This window comes from Malurus melanocephalus, unplaced genomic scaffold (genome assembly GCF_030028575.1).
Source record: "Malurus melanocephalus ecotype Western Australia unplaced genomic scaffold, MMel_1.1 scaffold_21, whole genome shotgun sequence".
Taxonomy (NCBI): domain Eukaryota; kingdom Metazoa; phylum Chordata; class Aves; order Passeriformes; family Maluridae; genus Malurus; species Malurus melanocephalus.
Window position 1 is genome coordinate 2,348,189 of NW_026623253.1, and position 18,598 is coordinate 2,366,786.

An 18,598-nucleotide genomic window follows, 5' to 3' on the forward strand; every position below is an offset into this window, starting at 1 on the left:
GATGCTCTTTCTGAAGAGCAGCTCTGGGACAGGGCCTAGAGCACCTTGGCAASGTGTTAAATGTGCATTATTGAGCCATCACATACAAAAGGCCTTTCCTAGGTCCCCATATAATCTCCTCTTACCTGTCTCTTTCTCTGCCTCCTGCCTAAAACTTACCCCCTGGTCCCAGAGGTGGAGCACATCAGCTGGAGGACATCACTGGGAAAATCTGAAAAAACAGACAYGATGCGTACTTAAGTAATCCATGGTCTCCAGTTTCTCTCAGCAYACATATTCGAGTTTATGTCCCTTCCACCTCTGCTGAGATCCTCCTCAGAGAAACAGAGGAACTCCTGTCAGGAGCTGTGAGGTATCAGGCCAGTCAGGGAACATGTTGCTTACAGCCAATCTGGGCTATGTGAAGTGGATCCAGGGAAAGCAGTGACAAGTACCTGATAATACTTCTGGTAATAATTAATTGCTCCAGGCTTGCCAGTAAAAGAGGAGCTAATAATATCTCCCAGCCTCTTGAGGGGATCTCCATATGTTTGYTTTATCAAGACTTTTTGTACAATCTCTTAACATTCCCAGGCACAAGGAGCTGGAAGGGACAAAGCTTGTGGAAGATGGAACAAGTCTGCATGTCAGGAAGCATCCCGTGTTACCACACTGTCCATGAGGGRTTTTGCCTTCCAGTTTCTAATGGGGGTTCATTCGCTACTCCTTCCTCACTTCTCCTGGGCTCTTTTCAGCCCACCAAGGCCTGCCTTGCTGAGTGGCAGGCTCAGGACTCTCAGGAGCGTTGTCACCACCCACTCTCCATCTTTCTCTCCCTGTCTTCATTTCCACACTGCAGACTGACACAGTGGAGGTGCACAGGTGGCCCAGGAGAGCCCATCTGGACAGGGCAGGGATGGGGATGGCAAAGCAGACCATCATCTCTTCCTCCCATCCTGAGAGATGTGCATACCTGCTGTGCACTTTGGCTGACCTCAGCTTCCCATTTCCCACAGCAGAGCATGTTCCCAGCCTCCCTGGGGACGACATCTGTGGGGACAGTTCCTGTTTCCCTGCCCTCTCAGTCTTCCTGAGCCTGATATGATTGTTTCTTTGGGCACAGTGTAAGAGATGCCAGCAAGGAACGGAAGCCTCTCATGCCTCAGCAATTTATTAAGTAAAGGAGGTTATTGAACTTGGAAGCTGTTGAGCCAGTCATTCTCTTTTCCTGATCAAGAAGACAGCCTGTCCATAGATCATCATCATTCATCCAGAGGTGTTCAGCGTTTCCTGAGACAATTTGGCTTCAAACTGATAAACAGCCAGAGGAAGGGAATCAAGGATTATCTATGTACAGACCTGCCAGAAAACATAGATGGGAGAGCCAAAGGGCTTCTCCAATTTGGAGAGGCCTGCAGAGTGTTTTCTTCATTATTTCCAGCAAATTTCAATCCTTTAAAGTCCTGTTACTGCTCAGTGACCATTATATTCCTAGGAGGGATATGGTTTAAAGCATATCAGGATCCTTTTAAAAGAAGTATTAGGATCCCTTTGAGGGTCCCCTATCCTTTGTGAAACCTGGAAGAATTTTCAGCAGCTACTTYTGTGGCAAACCTCTAAATCCCAGCTTGGCACAGAAAGTGTTGAATGCTCTCCCCCATGCCTTGAGCTATGAGGCTCCATTYTTGTCTGATTGATAAACACCATCACAGTGAATACAGCCATTATTACAGGTAGCTCCTCAGCAAAATGCATGCATGGCCTGTGTCTCTGCAGTCCCCAAAGCTCTGAAGCAAGGATGTGAGCTTTAACATTTATGTTTGCTCCCCTGCTTTGGCCCAGGGGGCAGCAGGTTTGGTGGGTTTCTACTCCCCCTGAGCAGTGCTGAGTTTATGCAGCCCTGACTCTGCCTTTCAAAAGCATGCCCTACTTTACAGAAACACAATATAGAAGTCAAGTCCATTCCAGTACATCCTCTCTCACTGCATACAATTGTGGCATTCCATTCCAGTTTATATTCATCAAGGCTGTTCCTGCACAGGGGACTGGAGCTGTAAGACATTGGGATAGATGCTGGGATGGTTTCTAAACCTGAATGCTAAAATCAATAGGTACAGCCCTAAGAAAGAGTGAGGGCAGAAGTGGGGCAAAAATAAAAATACCAGCCAGATTTTTTTGTGACTTTGAATCACAATTTCCTAGTTACCAGTATTCAATATTTGTGAGATGGTGCTCCAGTAAATGCATTGGTAATTTGGCTCTACAACTTGGATAACCAAGCAACACTGGAATATGGAAGTACTTGCTATTCAAGAACTCACCAAAGAAAAAATGAACTGAAGTTATTGCTTAACTAAGTTTAACACATGGTGATGTTGCTGACTCAAAAACAGCCTYAGGTATTTTTAAATGTTCTTTACAGCTTCCTCATTTTGCAAACCTTAAGTCCAAAATGAACAAAACCTGTTTTTCCCTCATCTGGATGGGTAAAGTGATGGCAGAAATTATTCTCCTGAATCATTATTCCCTGATCCCCAGCTTRCTGCACCCTTATATGAAAGCAGAATGCAGTGCTTTGAAAGACATGTTGCTTTTTAAAAAATCCTGTTTCCCAGCCCTGAAGAGAATTCTGGGCTAAATAAACACAAAGAATATATTTAAATACAAAAATATAATAATCACTAACAACTGCTTAAAATAATTTACGAGGCACCAAAAATACAACTCCCCAGTAAAGAAATAAGAGTGCAATTGAAAAAACACAACCTGATTTAAAATTGAAATGAGAGGGCTTAAAGCAAGTAAAGTAAGCAAAAACATATAAGAAACAGTAAGAGAGAAGATGAATGTAAATTAGAGCAYAGGAATTACAAAAAACTATGATGAAGGTGAAAAGAAAAAAAAAAGACTGACAAAGGCATTTTTTTAAAAAAGTAAATTAAGACAAAAATGAATCCTACTCATGGTATTGATCTATTATCAGATGGAAAACTTAGATTATTCAGTAATAATGCAGACAACAAAAAAATAAATCAATAAATATTCCTATCCTACTGCTGAGAGAAAATAAAGTAGTTGATAAAGACTTTGTTGATKACATGTCTTTTCTTGTAATATCTCAGAGGATTTAAATACCACTTMCTAAAATCAGGCATTTTAAATCAGCAGGACTGGGTACCTCGCACTCAAAATTTCTAACTTCCTTTGGTTCTGGGTCTGTTTGTTTTTTCACAAGCTGCACATAATTCCTCTAATTATGTTGATTTTCTGTACTTCTTGGTGCAATGGGCAAGTCCTGGAGGAGAAGAAGAAACCCCATAGCCTGGCATTTTGTAAAGACTATGTAGAAGGGCATAATTATTTTATAATTATCTCATAATTACTCACAGGTAACTACAGACCTGCGGTAGCATCTCAGACCTGAACTAAATAATGAAGACTAACAAAGAACACAGGGAATAAAAGGAGGGAAATACAACAGGGGCAACCAACATGGGTTCATAGAAAATTCACCCTCACTGAACTGTGTTCCTACTTTTCTCTGAGGAAATTGCAGATACCATTGTTAAATATAACAAAGCTGGTACAATATACTTGAGATCCTGGAAGGCAGTTTCCCGTCTATCATACGGCACAATGATTAAAGAACTTGCTTGGCAYAGAAATAAGATAGGAGTCATTAAACAGACTATAAATGACTTATCAGACTGGTTCCAAAGCACAATTGAGAACTAGAAGTGATTGGGGGTTTTTGTTGTATCAAGATCCTGGAGGGTGCTTGGCATCAGGATATTTTTAGTCAACAACCTAGAAGAAAACATCAGGTGTTTTACAAAAGTCACCAAGTCCTGGAGAGGGGTGAATCATGAGGAAGGGGATGGCTGRTCTAGAGCACACTGATGGCATAGGGGGTTGGACAAATATGGACAGGGATTGGTTTAGCACAGGAAGGGAAGGTCAGTTCCTGCACTTCTGCAGGGAGAGCAGCTGTAGCTCTGCTGTGGAGAACTTTGTCCCAGGAAGCAGTGACTTCCTGGAGGGCACTGAGCTCAGGGCAGCTSAGGAGCTGCACACAAACTCCACACTGCACACCTTAGGGCTCACATGTAGAGRCAAGGTGGATACACCTCAGCCCTGCCTGCTTTATACTACCATTTTCAGGAAAGCCCTCTGCCATCAAGAGTTCCCTATTATGTGTTCTCCATGACCTCTAATTCATCAAATTAGTAAAAGAGTGCTTATTTTCTGGTCCAAAACCCAGCCTATTTTAATGACTACCTGCCAGCTTGAATGAAGTAGATGAGAAGGTACCCTCAGTAGTGTCTTGTCWTCTTGTACTGATCACATGAGACTGCAGATCTACACATGGGCTGCTGACTGCAGTTTTAAGGGCCCAAATCTGCTCATCTCAATTCCACCTCCCAAAAATAATTTATGATTTGTGAGGTGACCCAAAAAGCAGCATCATAAGTGGTGATTGCCGTATCATTCTGAGGATTCTCACCCAGCATGAGGGTGCCAGCAACCCCCTCTTTGGAACTGCACCATTTCAACTCCACTGGAGCACAAACACCAGTCCTGGAGGGCTGTCAGTGAACCTACAAAGACTTCTGAACAATTACCCACCAATCATGCACTTCAAAGAGACACAAAAACAACCCCAGACTCCTGGAAATTCTCTCAGGTGCTATTTGGTGCTTCCAAGGTCATGCCTGTCAAAAGCCATGACTGTCCTACAAGTAGATTTTAATTTAGCTGGAGATGGACTTTTGCATGAACAGGTCTCCTCGATGACAAAGACCAGTMAATAACAAACCTCAGATGTCAAAGGATGGAACCACCTCATTTTTCTGCTGTTGCACTCTTTGAATGCATGGAAAGCATGGATATCTTAGAAACAGATGTTCTGGGAAAACCAAAGTCTGCCAAAGAATAAAGGAAAGGTTCTTTGTGTAAGGAAAGGATGCCTGAGCTTGCCTGGGCAGAAAGGTCTTATTCATGAACAACAGAACAAAATAAACAATGTAGGCTTTCTCCCGGTGCAGGGAAGAGGGCAGGCTCAGGCTGGGACTTCTAGAGGCAGCATTTAATTTACAATGTGCCCCTCAGAGAGAAGGTAGAACTGTGGACTGCCAGGAAAGGAGGTCTGTGAAACTGCCAAGAGATTCTGATGATCCAGGCCCAACTCTCCCTTTTAGGCAAGGTATTTAGGAGTGGCAAAAGTAAAGATGGCCGTAGGCTGACCACACATGCCTGACCCATGGAAACCACTGCCACAGGTTGGGCCTGAGCACTGAAGGATTGCATTTATTTTTCCAAAAGGTTTCAACAGCTGTGTGTTTGCTATAGAAAAGGGAATGGGCTTCTTGGGAACGGATTTGCATCTGGGCAGCAAAGTCCCCATGCAGCAGAGACTGAGTGTTCTTAATGACTCATTAACTCAGCTGTTTTGCACAGCAATAAGCCCCAGATAAGGAAATAGCCAAGAGCAGCCCAGATTGCCAGAGAGGGGTGGGGTAGAGCAGAGATTCTTGCTTCGGATCCTGACAAAACCTTCTACTCCTCTAACTGGATCTCACCTTGGTGGCGCAGGTCATCCAAGAGCAGAGGAAGTTGTGGTACCGCTGGATACAAACCCACGGAATGGGGCCGTGGCGTATTTCTGGCAAGAGCCATCAGGGCCAGAAGCTGTAAGGAGYGGAGAAAGTCTCCTGGGGCCCCTGTGCGAGCACAGCCGTGCTGGCCGTGTGCTGGCTCGCAGTGATAACATTGTGTGCCGAGGCTGGCACTCAGTCCAGGTGAAGTCACAAGAGGAAAAGCTTCCCACCCCGCACAGCCTYGGGCTCACATCCGCGGATCCTCACACACCCCGCCCAGCCAGCCCTGCTGCCCGCAGGGACACTGCCCTGCCTGGCTTTGKGCTGCCTCACAAGGGGCCATTGTGTCTCCTAGGAAGTTCTGTTGCTGTTTCAGCGAGTATCTGGCCAGTGCCGGCTGTGTGCAAACACKCAGAGCCTCTGTTGGCACCTCTTGATGCTCTCCCAACTCCACCTGCATCACCACCCATCCTTCCGCTGTTCTCAGACATTTCTAGTGGTGCATTGCACCTCTGATTCTTCCACGAGCACAGACTTGGCCTCTGACAAAGTTTAACTCTGTGGGGAATAASGTAAGAAATTAAGCAAAACCCCAGCATTGTGGAAATATAGCTTTTGACCAAAAAAAAAAAAAAATTAATATGTTCATTGAGGCAGCAGAAGGAAAAACTCATTCTAGTTTGGCTCAGAAATACAAGAGAGTAATAAGGTTTAAAGTTTGAAATGAATGACAAAGCCATARATGACKGTATATACAAGCAATGCCTTCATTTGGCCAGAGGAGAATTTAAGGCAACATTGATATTTGATAATTAGTACRTCATCACTGAGCACCTCAGTGGACRCTAATGAAGCCTCATTTACTCTGGGCTATCACTAAAACACAATCCAATAAAAAGGTGACCCAAACACTGGTGACTCTTTGCACAGGGCAGGGTGAAAAGGAGTAACACCTGGGCTGACAGTGGGTGYCTTTTGCCCTGAGCTCCCAATTCTCAACCCCAGAGCTGCCARCAGCTGTGAGCCAACATCAGACTGTAATGCCAGGAAGAAGTGGTATGGTCATCCAGACCCACATCTTCGAAAACTTGCGTCAGAAAACTTGGCAGAAATCCCTCCCATCTCTACAAGGGTCCACTTTCCAACAAGAATCCAGCCACAACTTAAAAGCCTCCTGGGAAGGATCCTCCAAAACCCTCACTGAGTTCTTCTAGTGGTTAATTACAGATGTTGCTAAAAAGTAGTGCTTTTCCTCATTTAATTTTTTTTGGGTTTTACCCAGTTTTATATTCCTGTAGTTGGATCTTCGTGCCCCTCAGTCTCCTAGACCACAGAAATTTTGTTTTCCTTTTAAGTATTATCTAGACACCAAAAAGTTAATGTTCARCTGTCCCTTTTCCCTCTAGCTTTTTGACCTTTTTTACTGGAAGGCACACTTCCAATTCTTTAACACCCTCAGGCATTGTCCCTGAAACCTCTTCRGTCCAGGAATCACTAACAAAAGCACTAAACAGAGTACATGGGAAGTGACCATGTTAGTGCTAAATAACACAAATACACATTTAGCCCTTCCTAGAGCYATTCAGTTTGAGGTGATTTACTGAAAGCTGCGTGAGCTCCCTCAGCTACAGCATCCTCCTGGAATTCTGCAGTCAGCCAGTGAGCTGCACCAGCCCCCACTCCTTCCCTTCACTGCTTCCCAAGACAAACTTGCCAGCTGATAAGTGCAGTGTGTGTTCCTTATTCTTGACATGTGACTTACAGCAGCTAATGTTATGCTTGGCCCCATCTTTCTGAGTCATCCAGGCTATTGCAGTAATGTTTTTCTGGTTTGTGGTTGGGTTTTTTCTCAGCTCACTGAKTTTTGAGTCATTCCTACTGATCAGTTCCTATCTTGCTGTCTTGCCCAAGAGTATTCTACCACAAATTACCAACTTTACAATGTTTATTCGTCCTTACAGCTACACATCTCCACCCATCTGGAGGACTGATGGGGTTCCAGAAAAGTTCTAATGTCTGCATTGCAAAAAACACCACCAACAAACATCTCTAGAAGCACTGAGGAAGCACCATCTATCCCCAGCTCAGCCTGCCTCGGGTAATTTGATTGTAGGAGCTCTAAGTAAACATTTGATACATGATTCTGTAGAGCCTGCACGCTGAAAAACAGGAATTCCACAGGACTGGCCACCAGGAAGATGCACAACCTTCAACAGGGATGGTGAAACAGGAGGTTGGACAGTCAAAGCTTCTCTTTATACTGCTGTAAATTCAAACCTCTTCTCACATCTTCTCTTTGGTTGTTAAATACACGGACATGTTAATTACACAATATGGGATTATGTTCCCATGCCTCGTTGCCTCAGGGGAAGTATACAAATTACAAATAAGCAAATACATGGATTTCTTGACTTCCAAGGGATTTTTTTAAGATTAACTACTCAACTCTTAATTACGCTGACACTGGCTGGCTAATGAATATCAAGCGTGAGGCAACACCCTTGGCTGGTAAGATTCACAATGGAAAAAAGGGAATTTTGTCCCAGGTAGGAGAAGGGCTYATGGATCTGGCATCTTACCATGAAGATTTCCCATCTGGGATAGAGTCACATAGTCTGTACCTATATCTGAACTTTCGCATTTTACTGTAGAATCACTGTACAGGAAGGTATGAAATCCAATGGCTTTGCTCTGTGCAAGCAAAGGGTCCAGGTGAAACAGGTCCTACTGCACAGGCACATTTCCCCCTGTCAGAGCTGGTGAATGTGAAAACATCATTCCTCCTCCTCCTAGAAGATTTATTTTATCTGTGAGGGACATTTCTGTTCCTGCATCATCCAAGTAGATTGCATTTCAGTAGCCTCCACTTCAGTCCCCAGACTAGGACCACGCAATACAGAGCAAAGTCTTACAAATAATTTCAAAGCAACAGAACTCTGCATACTCTGAACCCCAAGGAATGGCTGTGGCCTGTGGTGACAGACCCATGGAGATTTTTCATGCAAGGAGCCTCCATGCCACGAACAGCTTCAGAGACTCAAGCTGCACTACCACTGTGTTCAAGCTAGCAGGAGGGGGGGATAAACACAGCATCCATGTGGCACTCRCCCTGTGAGCCACCAAGTAAAATAYCAAACGCATTCCCTTGCTCATATCARCTTTTACATTACTTTTGGGAATACAGGCTTACTCAGAAATCTGATACAGAGGAGCCAGACCATGCTGGAGCCACAGCACCTCCCSCCAGATGAATTCAGGATAGTTATGTAGGTGATAAATTCTGCTCTCACAGAATTTGTAGAGAGCAGCAGGGTTTGGGGACCCATCATTTGTATACTTGCCCCCACAGAGGCCYTTAGCCCAGCTAGCTGAAAAAACACAATGTTTATGGAGTGTATTCAACAGCTGAGCCACTTCTCCATTGTATGAAACAATGCTAATAGTTCTCCCACCTTTGCCTAATTATTTTTTTCCTCTTTCCTGCTTTCCTTTTGTTTTGACTCCTTGCCCTTTCTGTCTGTCTGCTTCATCTTGATGGGACTTTCATTTCTTTTTTACCCCACAAYTCTGTCTTCAATACCATCTTCTTGGATGATCTACACAGAAAAACAGTCATCTCCTGATTACTGTTGGATCCTTATTGTTTCACACAGGAAGAGCCTGTTTATAGCCTGGAGCCTGCAAGGAATTTGAAATGCCTTCTCCTTCCATTTGGAGGGCAAGCAGCTGAAGAGAGCAGGAATCCTGCCTCCCCTCACAAATATCTTGGCATTCCAGATATCAACCTTACCTTGAGATCCTGCAGCCCAGCAAATGTGCTATCATATATCCCAGTGTTTGGCCAGCCTATGCAATCTGATAGGCCACCTCTGCCGAAGGGGGTGATTAACATCTAAGAAGGGTTGGGAGGTGACCCTCCACACAGCCATGATATATTTTTGGAAGAGCAAGGCAAAGTCAGAAGGTCTTACTAAACTCTTTGATCACTTAAGCTTCTGGTTACCAAATAACCACCAGTATCCTTTATGGAAAGGCATTTATTCTTAGCTGCACGAATTTCCATCCCCAYTTCGGCAACATTAGTGTCTACTCCTGAGCTGCATCTTTCCTCCCAGCTACCCCATCGTCCCTCAGCAGCTCCAGTAACCCATTCCCCAAATGCTCTCCTTTTCCTGGCTGAAAGCATATCGTGCATCTTRCTTGCTGCACCCTTCTCTCACCTTCCACAACATCCCAATCACTTGACACGAGTAACCAGTAGGCCACACTTCGAAAACTTCCACTTCTAAGACCTCCACACAAAGAAGCAAGATAATCTACTTAATTCATGGATTTTTCATAGCTTCTCTCATTCCCCTGAGAGTTGTACAGTTGTTACAGTCACATCTGCTGCTGCTAACTAGACTCATTTTTAGCAAAGCACATCAGGAGCTAAAGAAACCCAAGTCTGGTAACATTGTAATACCACCAGAAGTACTCCCCCACTTTCATAAACTTCATGCTCCGCTTCTTTTCTCTATTTCCCTCTTTCTTCTCCTCCTTTTCCTTTCTGCTGTCATGGTGAACAGTTTCACCAGGAGCAGCTCAGCTGGTCGCTCACATCCCCTCCCTGCTGCACAAAGAGCAGAGGTGGCTGCTCTGGGTGCCTCAGAAGAGGACCAGCAAATATCAGCCCCCTTAAGGGATGCCCCTTAGGATATCCATGGAGAAACAGGGGCCAAGGGCATGACTCCATAAAGACATGGATATCTCACACCAATCCATAGCACGTGTATCCATCTGAAAATGGGACTCAACACCTTGCTGTCTTTCCTGGCCTGCATACAAAATGCAGGGGGGTTTTGTCAGAAARCACTCCAGAAAAAAAAATATACTAAATCAGGCTGGTGGTGATATGGCCCAGTAGGTTGATAATTAGGACATTTTACTAAAATATAAGGGGGAAAAACAAGAAAAATCAAGTTCAATGCTTTCTCCATTTAACATCAAGTGTCTTGGACCAAGGACTCTGCCCTTCAGGCTGGGGCACAATCTAGAATGAAATTCAGTCAAATCTCAAGTGGAAGCTCCTTAAAATTTCAAAGAAAAACTGGTATAAGATCTAGCCCAGACAGAGRGAGAGGCAGAGGGATCCCAGCTGACTGAAGCAAGAACCCAATACCAACTTCCTCAGGTTGTTACAAGATACAGACTTTGGGTGTATTACTGACAGATACCAGAGACTTCCATGGTGAGGTGGCACCAGCAGCACTGGGAATCTAAGTACTGCTYTCAAAGGGCTAACAGGGGATGCCAGACAGCAGACTGGTGCACAAACACCCTTATGTTCCCTGGCTTAACTCTTAGAAAGTTTAAATGCAGTGCAATAAATTGTGAAGGCTTGGAAACAAGATACAAAGGAGGTTTTCAATTAGACAGTACAGGCAAAAAGTCAGGATTTAGAGGAAAAATTRGTGAGATTTTACAGGTTCATATGCAAGACAGAGCTTGGATATAGTAAAAGGTGCGGTAAGGTCAGTGTCACTGTCAGGGAGGAGAGTGGAAGTGTTGGGGCTGAAGAAGAGTGGTGGTCTTGGGAGAAGGCCCAGGTTTCCCACACAGACTTCCAGATGTTGACTGGGGGTGATGGAAGACTGGAGAAAGGGTGAGGCATGAAAACAAAGAGATGCTAGGACAAGATGTTGAGCAGAAACAAAAGAAAGCAAAAGAGAACARTTCAAAAGCACAGAAAAGATCAAAGTTGGTGGGAAAAAAGTAAGAGGCTCCTAAAGGTGACTGGGGCAACACTAGATATTCCTGTGAGAAGAGCCTTGGGACTATGATACTGAAAATAAACTTTGAGGTATCCCAGCAAATAYTGGAGAGAAAGAACTTGGCATAGCTCATGTGAGTAGAGGGAATATGGAAGGCGCTTGTTCCATTCTGYAAGTTTGCAGCATGTGGAAGTGATTACAGGGATGATTGCAAGAGTAGTGCTATACAAGAGACCTGGGATAATAACATTCAATGAATAACAGAGTAGAACTGTAACCTAAGAAAAAAAATGCCAAGAGCTGCATAAGCCTATTTTCTGAATAAGTAGAACAGCAAGTAAAATTGAAACCTTTCATTGATTTCACTGCAAGTTTCTGTTGTTAATGATGATAATTCCTTCCTCTAGAGAAGTCCCTTGTTTCACTTTTAATAATTTTGAACATTTAGACAAGTAAAGGTGGAGCCAAATCTTCAACCATGAAAAAAAAATGGACTTTGACCCCAGGTTCTGTAGTAAAAAATTTTAGAAGTTTTTCACCTGCAAGGAACAAGGAACTCTGGCATCATGGATTTTCTGTCCAAATCAGGAAGAAGGACACCAAGGTTAAGATCCTTTAAAAAAAAAAAAAAAAAAAAAAAAAAAAAAAAAAAAAAAAAAAAAGAAAAAAAAAGAAAGAAAGTAAAGTAAAAATGAAGCATTCTTACACATCTCAATTTTACACTCAAAAAGAAAATTCTCTTTCCAGCAATTCAGGTTTCCTTTTTCTTCTGTAGTGGCAAGATACTGTACATCRGTTTGGCACCAGTTACAGGCTTCAAAAATTACATACCTGCTCAGTAGATGCTGAGGGTTTTATGTTCAGGGGCCCTTGGATCAAACCCATCAAGGGGACTCTCCCAAGTGTATCACTGCAAGTTGCTTGCCTGTAAAAAAAAAAAAATAAATAAATTAAAACCACCTTTAATAATTGCTGTGGGCCCACAGGTACGCCTGCCCTAGAGGTAAGGTAGCAGTACCATGTTGGAAAATAATACCTTTTCTTAGTGATAATTAAGGTTTGTACCAGAACTCCTTAGGTGCTTAGTACCCCAAGAGAGAGAAATGTTATTACTGGGAAGGAAAAAGACCGAAAAAGCAAACAAAAAAAAAAAAACACCCTGGGCATTCCTTCCCAACTCTATTGTTTATAGCTCTGAGAACTAACATCCTGCAATCCCTTCACATGCCTTATACTTCCAGCTCTGCTGGGTATGGGAAAGCCACAGCGAGCCCAATCCTGCAAAGCCCGATTGTGACCCAAAATCCCAAAAGCTGCGGGTGCTGCTGTGCCCATGCTGTGGATATACCTTGAGATCCTCCCGCCCTCGCCTCGTCCCAGGTCAGGAGCTYTCCTTTGCTACCTTGCAGTGTCCTGGAGCCCCGGCATGGTCGCTGACCATCCGGCCTCCCACGCTCTGCAGGGTTTTGTGCAGGGCAGCTCAGCAGCTCACCCCAGCCGTGGCATTTTATCAGCACCGACACGATAAGGACGCGCTAAAAGTCAACGAGGTGCCACTGACAAGGACTGAAGCCGGGCTCACGCTTCCCCACGGGCCACGTGTGCCCTGACACTGAGCAGCCCAGGCTCCTTCTGGCCCCTTGGAGGGAGGTACGCAGGCTCCTGTCCATCCATCCAGCCCATCTCCACCGGGAGCTGGCACAGCACCAGCCCTGCAGAGWGCACATGCTTTCTTATGAACCTCCCATGGATTCCCCAGTGAGCATTTAAGAGATTTTTTGTTGCTTAAACATGCTGATGGACTTGTACCCTGGTGGTTTCATGCCTGCCCACCATTCCCTCCCAGACAGAAAAGATCTGGTACTTGGAGTGACTGCTTTCCCAGGCAAACACTCACACATRCCCRCAGCAGAGCCCCCAGCAGCATGCCTGGCATGCACCCCACAGAGATTAGCCCCCTGCTCAGCAAGCCCCAAGGCCTGGGAAACCTGCTGTGACACACAGCTTGATTAGGAACTTGAGCCTTTTTCCACCAGATTTTCACTGGAAGGTGAAGAAGCTCACAAGAAATTTATTTCTTTTGTGCATCCACACAGTCCCTGAGCTGAGTCCCGCACAAAAAGAGGAGGCTTAACCATGTCACAGGGCAATATACACTGCTGGAGCAAAAACATCCTGGATCCATCCTTGCCCTGGTGATCACTAACTTCACATGGCAACAGCAGAGACAGCCTAAACATCCTCAGACTGATCAGAGCATTTCAAAATAACCTGAAAATCAGGAATCTGGACCCAAACATACACCAAGGATGCCCCCACTGCCTGGGCTACCGCAGCTGAGGTGCAGTGGCTCAAGTAACACTACCCTGGAAAGCAACCAACTCACCACAGCACTGCCAGCAGACMTAACACTCAGCAAACTCCCACAACCACTGCAAAGAGCTAAAGAACTCCCTTATATTCCCATGGGAGGCAGCTCTTCCCTTCCCCAGCTGGTGCCAATGAAGTCCTTATGAGCAGCCTCAGCACGGGCACCCAGGTCTGAAAAGGAATCTTCAGTTCACCTCCAGGGAATCCCCACCTGTGCAAGGCTGAGCTGCACTGAGTGTTTAACCAGCCCAGTTGTGTGACCCTCTGGCACCCTAAATTTTCATTCATAGAGAAAAGGGAGTTGCTTTTTCGTGGTGTATGCTTGCTGGAAAACACCTTCTGTTTCCCATCTTTCATAAAGACATCAGGGGCAAAAAGAGTGTCTGTCTACTCCCTGAGATCCAGTCCAAAACACACCCTGCAGGCAGCAGCAGCACAGGCAGATCCTCCTGCTCRCTCCCAGGACAGCAGGCATGCAGGGTTTAGGGGTGAGAGCTTGGTGTGGCCAGGCCAGCCCTCCCCTTGCCATACCAAGCTTGTGTTGGCAGGCACCACTTCCCGTGCTGGGCAAAACACATCCGAGGCTCCCAGGAGACTGAAACACTCAGGGATATCGCTAAAGGGAGATGTTTCTTTTCCAGAAGAAACAGATTTCCAGCATGGGAACTCTGTCACACACTTAGATGTGGACGCTGACGTGTTTATATTTGCACAGGGGGAAGAGGYTGTGGCAGTAATGTGTGCTGCTGTGAAGATGTGAGCAACAGAGACTGTGTGCTGGAAAGGCCCTGCTCAAATATCTTACAGATGCCCTTTCAGCTTCATTTGAAATGATTTCTGCATTGTCTGTAATTGCTGTTTCTCTCTCCATCCCCACCCCTCTCTCTGGTTTCTGACAGGCACCCTCAGCTCCTGATTCCTCTGTGCCATCAGTCCTCAAGCGTTTTGGTCAAGAGGCAAGAAAGCTCCTCATGGATACACAGTTACCCCATGGAGGTGGCTCTCGGTCTGCTCCCAGCCCCAGACAGGAGCAGCGAGTTCACCAGTCTGGCAGGCTTCCCCCCAGCATTTTCACAAGCACTTGCTTACCTTGTTTGAGCTTCAGCAAGTTCAGTTTGGGGTGAAGGGTAGGTCAGCTCTTATCTCGTATCTACACGCGCAAATGTAACCCTTACCAGTTCCCTTCACAGCTCCCACAGTTCCTGCCCGGCAACACAGCCAGGACCACGCTCTCCCCCTCTGCTGAGGCCTTTCGGTGGCAGGCAAGCAGGGCAGAGAGGCACAAAGGTTTCCTAGGGACCCCCCAGCCCTGAGGAAAATTCTCAAGGTCTCTGAGCTTTCTCCTCCTCAGCCTTTAGCRCAGGTGAAGGAGCAGAGCCACAGTTCCCCCTGCCCTGGTCTGGGCTAGTGAGAGAAACTCTGGAGTGATGCTCAGGGATGACAGGAGCTGGATGAAACCCCCAAACAGGATCCCACAATGCCCTGTGAGATTTAGAGATTTCAAAAATCCTCCCTGTCTGCCTTCTCCTACAGGAAAATGTTTTTAGTGCAGCTGAGGTGGATTCAAGGGCTTGAGCTACTGGATCTTGCAGTTTGTTTAGGCGAATATCACTTTTGTCAATTTTCCAAATGTCTGTTCACACACAGACTGTCTCAGCATCCTGCCAGGGATTCTCCAAACATTCATCTATGGAGAAWTTTTCTGGAAACCTGTGCCTGCATCCCTGTCTTGCCTTCTGACCATTTTAAGACCAAACCCATAAACACAAGCCCAAGGAGATGGAAGTGTGGAAGATTGCATTCTCTAAAGCCTCACAGATGTGTGACTTAGGATGCCCTTCTCAGACCACAATCACATCATCCTGACCACAGCACACCACCCTCAGCTCCAAGTCCAAACCAGCAAATCGTATCTATATCCCTCACTGCTGGAGAGTGCCACAGGACAAAGGCAGCCAAACTGAGTGGGGGTGGTGTGGGAAGGGAACGGTGGAGCAGGCAGAGACAGTTGGTCCCGTGTGTTTTCTTTCCTTAAAGATAAAAATTTACCCCAGTCAAATGAAAAACTAGGAACAATGTAGGAATTTTCAAGAGGCCYGAGCTGCCACCTGACTCAGCGTCTAGGCAGGATATTGATTAGCAAGGCCATTCTTTATTCCTCTGCTATTGTTCCAGAGCGGCCTCCCTCATGACAGCARCAGCGTGGGAACACAGCAGCTTTGGTGTTAAAAAGTGATTTTATCACTGAGCTCAGGAGAGRGGTCTCTGGGAACCAGAGATGATTGTGTCTGATAGCCAAGGAGTGCATTCAAACCAAGAMCCTTTTTCTGGGGTCTCTAAGGTCCTGAGGCACACCAACACCATGCAGCACATCCYCAGTGTTTCTACTGAGCTCTATTCAGGTTCTGGTGAGTTCAGGGAGGTGCAGGAAGAAAACACCTCTGCTGCTAAAAATTCTTGGATTTCTCCTTGAGCTGCTCTAGCTGCTGTGATGACTCTTCTTACCAGACCTTGGTTTAAACAAGCCAGGTTGGGTTCTGTGACCCATGTGGCTCAGCACAGAGAACAGGCTCACCACCAATGTCCTTATCCCTCCTTCTGAGCAGGTTTTTTTGCCAGTTTTTTTGCAGGTTTGGGTTTTTGGTTTTTTGTTTGTTTGTTTGTTTGTTTTGTTGGGTTTTTTTTTTTTGCAGGTTGTGTTCCAGCCTGCATTAACTACCACAATGATGTCAGTATGTGAGGGCATCTCCTTGTTCAAGATACCGAGCAACTGTTGGGTGTTGTCTATCACTGCCACTCAAAGCATCCAGGGGCCTGCAGCTGGCCAATGAGCCAACACAAGTCCCTTCCAAGTGAACTGACAGACACTTAAAAGGCTTCCTGGTAGCTCCAGGCAGGAAGAAAGAAAATMTTTGTTTTCTTGGTAATTCTCAGTGTGTTAAAAAGCAAAATGCTTCAGTGCTTGAACACTTCTGGCTTGGTTGAGTAGAGGACAACAGGGACCAAGAACAAGCCAGAATATTTCTGGCTGCCCATAGAGCCATACAGCTGGCTTCTGATTTTATATTCTTTGTAGGTTTGTTCTTCAAAAAAATCTCATCTGTAATCACCTCATATACACTTATAGGTGGTCTTTATTTTCACCTACTCTTAAGAGAAAATGAAAAAATGGAAGTCCTTCAGGTACTGACRGGACAAACGTTAATTCACTTCAAAGACACCCCAAAGGAGAGGGCACAGTGCACTAAAGAGTGGATCTCCAGACACAGCACATGCTCTTTGCAGACACCAGATATTTATTCCAGCACCTAGAAATGCTCTKCAAGATTGCTTCATGTGTCTGTGTAAGAATACACAGTTTGGTAAGAGTGTGACTGCATCACTTTCTCTGCAGGCTTTCATGCTCCAGTTTTATTCTTTACACGATTTTTTCACCTTCCCAAAGTTGAAAAGCAGTCAGAAATCAGCCAAGATTCTCCTCCTCCAATCTGTGACAAGTGGACAACCAAGCTAAACTTAGATGTTTAATAGCTGATGGCTTCTCTTCTACAAAAAGCAATGTTAGTGCACAGATCCTGTTTTTCAAAGATGATGGAYGTGTTATCTCAGGACTGAATGCCTCCCTGCCAGTTTGTACTCAGTGCCTAGCACAGAGCCAGCCATGCTCAGACTGGGAATCTTGAAAGCTTGGCTCACTCTGCCCATGGAGGCACCACAGACACAAAAGGCTGRAGCCACTTGGCTCTGTGAAAACCAGCACTGACCTGCACATCAGCCCAGAGCTACACAAAGCAGATACTGCATTAGCTAGCAGTTTAGTAAAGGTGTTGGTTATGTCCTTATCCACTTATCTGGGCAGCCAGGAGTTGAGGAATCCATCACCTTGTCCACTACAAAAAAGCAACCCAAAAAATGCAGCAGGTCGCAGTTTAAGGGACAGCTCCTCTCTCCCTGAGCTCAGTGGCGTGGTCATATTTTCATTGTTTATTTTGTGACCTTCCTCTTCCAAACTTAGCTTGCTCTCAGACAGTGAAGGTCCATCAAAAACYCACAAACAGGACCAGGGCACAGGTTCCAGTCTGATCCCACTATCACCAGTACTGCTGAACAGYCATCATGTTCTCTGACAATTTATTCACAGGCCAGTGATGCTCTCCCAGAGTGATTCAGGAGGTTGGTTTGATGAATAACATCTCCCACAAGACAGCAGGGACAAAAGCACTCTGCTTGGGGTCTGAGGGAGGAAGGGAGGGGCAGCAAAGCCAAAYGGACAAATGCTGTGCCATGCCATTTGCTCTCAAGATGAGCACAGCASTCTGTCACCAATATTAAGACATTGTCGTTTCACCTCCAGCAATGAGCCCCACGTTTGGGCAATTGTGCCTCTCTTGTGATGGAGCTGCTCACAAAATGTTTCTTACAGCCTTTTCTGAGGTTAAAGTGAGGAGTTAAGGTTGCCCAGCAGCCTGGAGTACTTGAAGATCATTGCACTCCCTCATCATCCTTCCAGGAACTTCAGCTGCTTCCACACTGCTTCATCTCCTGGCCATTTCAGATTATTCCATCCCATGAGTCCAGGCTACAACYCCCACAGGATTTGTGCCATGGTATATCAGAGCAGGAAAGATGGCTCTTCAGGACTGCCTCAGAAATCCCCTGGCACATGAAAAAAAAGATGTCAATCTGTGAAGCACTTCAACAATTGTTCCSTAAATGGCATGGGAAGAACTCAGAGGCAAGAATAGTCTCTGTGAAACCTGGGGAAAAAGTATCCTCTGCCAAAGCAGTCTCAATCACAGAACAATGTTCCAGGGAAAGCAAACAAATCCAGAATGCCTGTATCTGTTTTTAAAAACTCCTCCTTACTGAGAAAAGCTGGCCATGAAAAAAAAGTTGATA

At 45.4% G+C, this 18,598-nt stretch overlaps 1 protein-coding gene across 1 annotated transcript in view; it reads right to left on the bottom strand.

The window, feature by feature from the left end:
- The window catches only part of GJA8 (gap junction protein alpha 8), a 39,173-nt gene that overhangs the window by 15,898 nt on the left and 4,677 nt on the right, over positions 1 to 18,598 (bottom strand). The window contains exons 2-3 of the mRNA XM_057389936.1: positions 12,161 to 12,254; positions 126 to 211 (exon numbers count right to left, since the gene is read on the bottom strand). The gene's annotated coding sequence lies outside the window, so the exon portion shown is untranslated. The remainder of the gene's footprint in view (positions 1 to 125; positions 212 to 12,160; positions 12,255 to 18,598) is intronic.